The following is a 5,367-nucleotide window of genomic DNA, read 5'->3' on the forward strand; positions in this document are numbered from 1 at the left end:
CTCACCTGCGGCGGGGCGGGCAGGGGCGGGCGGCGCCGGGGCGGGGAGCGGCCGGGCGAGGAAGTGCGGCCGGCACTGTCCGCCCCCCGCCTGCCCCCACCGGCCGCGGCTCTGCCCCGCGGGGGTTCGGCCCACGGCTGCCAGAGCACCGGCATCCCCCCGGGGGGAGAGCCCACGGCTGCCAGGGCACCGGCATCCCCCCGGGGGGAGAGCCCACGGCTGCCAGAGCACCGGCATCCCCCCGGGGGCACAGCCCACGGCTGGCAGGGCACCGGCATCCCCCCGGGGGCACAGCCCACGGCTGCCAGGGCACCGGCATCCCCCCGGGGGGACAGCCCACGGCTGGCAGGGCACCGGCATCCCCCCGGGGGGAGAGCCCACGGCTGCCAGGGCACCGGCATCCCCCCGGGGGGACAGCCCACGGCTGGCAGGGCACCGGCATCCCCCCGGGGGGAGAGCCCACGGCTGCCAGGGCACCGGCATCCCCCCGGGGGGAGAGCCCACGGCTGCCAGGGCACCGGCATCCCCCCGGGGGGACAGCCCACGGCTGCCAGGGCACCGGCATCCCCCCGGGAGGACAGCCCACGGCTGCCAGAGCAGCGGCATCCCCCCGGGGGGAGAGCCCACGGCTGGCAGGGCACCGGCATCCCCCCGGGGGGACAGCCCACGGCTGCCAGGGCATCGGCATCCCCCCGGGGGGAGAGCCCACGGCTGCCAGGGCACCGGCATCCCCCCGGGGAGAGAGCCCACGGCTGCCAGGGCACCGGCATCCCCCCCGGGGGCACAGCCCACGGCTGCCAGGGCATCGGCACGGCTGGCAGGGCAGCAGCATCATCCCGGGGGACAGCCCACGGCTGCCAGGGCATCGGCATCCCCCCGGGGGGACAGCCCACGGCTGGCAGGGCACCGGCATGCCCCCGGGGCACAGCCTACGGCTGGCAGGGCAGCAGCATCCCCCCGGGGGACAGCCCACGGCTGCCAGGGCATCGGCATCACCCCGGGGGGACAGCCCACGGCTGCCAGGGCACCGGCATCCCCCCGGGGGCACAGCCCACGGCTGCCAGGGCATCGGCATCCCCCCGGGGGGAGAGCCCACGGCTGCCAGGGCACCGGCATCCCCCCGGGGGCACAGCCCACGGCTGCCAGGGCACCGGCATCCCCCCGGGGGGACAGCCCACGGCTGCCAGGGCATCGGCATCCCCCCGGGGGGACAGCCCACGGCTGGCAAGGCACCGGCATCACCCCGGGGGGACAGCCCACGGCTGCCAGGGCATCGGCATCCCCCCGGGGGGACAGCCCACGGCTGGCAAGGCACCGGCATCACCCCGGGGGCACAGCCCACGGCTGCCAGGGCATCGGCATCCCCCCGGGGGGAGAGCCCACGGCTGGCAGGGCATCGGCATCACCCCGGGGGCACGGTCCACGGCTGGCAGGGCACCGGCATCCCCCCGGGGGCACAGCCCACGGCTGGCAGGGCATCGGCATCCCCCCGAGGGGACAGCCCACGGCTGGCAGGGCATCGGCATCCCCCCGGGGGGACAGCCCACGGCTGCCAGGGCATCGGCATCCCCTCGGGGGCACAGCCCACGGCTGCCAGGGCACCGGCATCCCCCCGGGGCTACAGCCCAAGGCTGGCAGGGCAGCGGCATCACCCCGGGGGTATAGCCCACGGCTGGCAGGGCATCGGCATCCCCCCGGGGGCAGGCGAGGTCAGCGGCCATGCATCGAGCGGGACCGGGGGCCGCTGGCTCGCTCGGCCTCTGGCAGCGAGGGTAGCTGCAAGCCGCTGCCAGTGCAACTGGCGGCAGGACCGGCGCAAACAGAGCACGGCTTGGGGTTGTCCTCTGTTAAGGAGCTGCTCCCGTATCGACCAGCCCTGCACGCTATCCGCAGCGCGGGCAGCAGCCAGCGCGGGCAGCAGCCACTCCGGGAGCCGCCACTCCGGGAGCCGCCACTCCGGGATCCCGGGAGCCGCCACGCCGGGAGCCGCCACTCCGGGATCCCGGGAGCCGCCACGCCGGGAGCCGCCACGCCGGGATCCCGGGAGCCGCCACGCCGGGAGCCGCCACGCCGGGATCCCGGGAGCCGCCACGCCGGGAGCCGCCACGCCGGGATCCCGGGAGCCGCCACGCCGGGCGCAGCCCCTGGCCCCGCCCCTCGCGGCTGGAGCCGGCGCGGCGGGCGACAGCGCCCCCTGCAGGCGACACCGCCCCCTGCAGGCGACAGCGCCCCCTGCAGGCGACACCGCCCCCTGCAGGCGACACCGCCCCCTGCAGGCGACACCGCCCCCTGCAGGCGACACCGCCCCCTGCAGGCGCCGTGCGGCGGTGCCCGCGGGGAGGCGTCCGATGTGCGCGCGGGGCTGAGCACGGGAGGTTCCGGCCGCCGTTGGGAGGAGGGACGGGCGGCGGGGGGAAGGCTTTAACGGACGGAGCGCGGGGCGCCCCCCGCTGCTTCCGGGTCGGTGCCAGGTGAGTGGCTGGAGCCGTCCCGGCGCCGGGCGGGGCGGGGCGGGCTCGGCCGGCCCGGAGCCGCGCGGCAGCAGCGGGCAGGCGCAGCCCGGCCCCGTGCGGGGGAGCCTGGCGCGGCGCGGCCGGGAAGCCCGAGAGGAGCGGCGGGCGGGCGGGGGGAGGCGGCGCCGCGCCGCTCCGGGGGTACCCTCTTTGCAGCCGAAATAAAGCTACGAAGTCTTTCGGCCTCTCCGCGGAGCCGCCCGCGGGGCGCCCGGGGGGGTGCGGTAGCCCTCCCGAGGCACCAGCGGCCGCCGGCGCCGGGACGGTTCCTGCCTCGGTGCCCGAGGCCCCCCCCCGGCAGCGTGGCAGCGGCTGGCACCGTGCGCGGGAGCCGGCCGTCGGTAACGGCGTGGCGGGAGCTGCCTGTCCTGAGGGGGAGCTGCCCGGGTCACCGAGTGAGGAGGGGGCCACAAATCTGCCTGTGGGGAAGGGAAGGGCAGCGAGCGCCGGTTCCTCCTCACGAATAACGGCGTCCTGACAGCCTCTGCACGGCTCCGGCTCGGAGCTGGGTGCTTACAGGCGACTGGAGCCGGCTGCTGAGAAGCTGTCGATGGAAACCGAAGGAGGCGGTGGCAGGGCTGTGCCAGGCGGTGGCAGGGCTGTGGTGTCACAGGATCACAGAAAACGTCCAGCTGGAAGAGACCTCAGAGGTCATCCAGTCCAACCTGCCCCAGCGTTGAAGGGTCAGCACTGCACCATGTCCCCAAGACACCTCCATCAGAAACCAGGAGTTGAGCTCCCTGCCACCCTCTTGAGATGCATTGGGAGCTGGGGAAGAAAGTGGGGCTGGAAGAGAGTCCCTGTGTGTGGAGAGGTTTGGTGTGGTTTAGGAAGAGAGAGCAGGAATGTGAGCCTGGTGCTGGGAGCAGGAGTGGGAAATGAGCAGGTAAAGCTTGGCAAGTGGCTCCCTGCCTCGTGTGGGGAGAGCCTGCAGGTGAGAAGGGACAGCAGATGCTTGCAAAAGAGGTTCCCCCCTGGCTGTCCCTTCTGGAGAGGCTCTGCAGAGCCAGCTGCTGATGTAGTTAATGTCACACACTCTAAATCCTCTGGAGTGGCTCTGGTGCCACCTGACTGCTTAGGTGAGCAGAGGTGGTGGTGGTGTAAGGCAGCAAGGCAGGATCCAAGAGTGGCCTTAGGAACAAATCCTGCAACTTGGTCATGAACTGGGAGACAAAAATGGTTCAGCTCCTTCCCCTCAGCTCCTTCCCCTCACAACTTCTTTGTTCACTGCAGACCTGTGAAGGTTTTATAACCTTTGCTGCTAAAGGTCCCTGGTGAGCTGGGAGATGATCAGTGATGAGATGCTGCTGCTGTAGCCTGCTCTGACCTCCCTGGTTGATGCTTCTGAGTGGCTGAAGAATCTTCATGTAAGGAGAATGACCATGGGAAAGTCTGGGAGCTACAACAGCTTCCTGCCACACAAGGACAGCAGCAATGAAAGGCCTGCAGCAGGAGCAGTGTGGCCAGCAGGAGCAGGGAAGTCCTTGTGCCCTGTGCTCAGCACTGCTGAGGCCACACCTGGAGTCCTGTGTCCAGTTCTGGGCTCCTCAGTTCAAGAAGGACATTGAGAGACTTGGAGGTGTCCAGAGAAGGGCAACAAAGCTGGGGAGGGGTCTGGAGCACAGCCCTGGGAGGAGAGGCTGAGGGAGCTGGGGTTGCTTAGCCTGGAGAAGAGGAGGCTCAGGGGAGACCTTCTTGCCCTCTACAACTCCCTGCAGGGAGGCTGTACCCAGGTGGGGGTTGGTCTCTTCTCCCAGGCACCCAGCACCAGAACACGAGGACACAGTCTCAAGTTGTGCCAGAGGAGGTTTAGGCTGGAGGTGAGGAGAAAGTTCTTCCCAGCAAGAGAGATTGGCCATTGGGATGTGCTGCCCAGGGAGGTGGTGGAGTCCCCATCCCTGGAGGTGTTCAGGAGGGGATTGGATGTGGCACTTGGAGCCATGGTTGGGTTGTCAGGAGGTGCTGGGTGACAGCTTGGACCTGATGATCTCTGAGGTCTTTTCCAGCCTTGCTGATTCTATGACAGGTGGCAGAGAGAGGCTTGTAGGATAGAGTGGCATCAGTGGTGGCACCTGAGCTTCAGCCCTGAGTTGAATTGATTGAGGCTGGGAGAGACTCTGGCCAAGGGCTGGGAGTGCCAGGATGAGGAACAATGGCTTTGAGCTGGGAGAGGGGAGACTGAGAGTGGAGATGAGGAAGGAATCCTTGAGAGTGAGGCTGGGGAGACTCTGGCACAGGCTGCCCAGGGAGGCTGTGGCTGCCTCCTGCCTGGAGGTGCTGAGGGCCAGGCTGGATGAGGCCTTGAGCAAGCTGTGCTGGGGGGAGGTGTCCCTGCCCATGGCAGGGGGGTGGAGCTGGCTGAGCTTTGGGCTCCCTTCCAGCCCAAACCATTCTCTCAGTCCCTGATTGCTGATTTGTTTTGGGTTCTTTTTTTCTGAGAGACCCCAGCTGATGATCCTGGGAGCAGGACATGGACCTGCTGGGGCAGGCCCAGAGGAAGGCCATGAATTTGATCAGGGGTCTGGAGAACCTCTGCTATGGACACAGGCTGGGAGACTTGGGGCTGTTTAGCCTGGAGGCAGAAGGCTCCAGGGAGACCTCAGAGCAGCCTTCCAGTCCCTGCAGGGGCTTCAAGCAGGCTGCAGAGGGGCTGCTCCCAAAGGCCTGCAGGGCCAGGCCCAGGGGCAGTGGTTTGAAATGAGAGCAGAGCAGATTGAGATTGGATGTGAGGAGCAAGTTCTGCCCCAGGAGGCTGCTGGAGCACTGCAGCAGGTTGCCCAGGGAGGTGGCTGAGGCTCCAGCCCTGGAGGTATTCAAGGTGAGGCTGCACAGGGCTCTGGGCAGCCTGATCCAG

The sequence above is a fragment of the Dryobates pubescens genome, chromosome 29, assembly GCF_014839835.1.
Source record: "Dryobates pubescens isolate bDryPub1 chromosome 29, bDryPub1.pri, whole genome shotgun sequence".
Taxonomy (NCBI): domain Eukaryota; kingdom Metazoa; phylum Chordata; class Aves; order Piciformes; family Picidae; genus Dryobates; species Dryobates pubescens.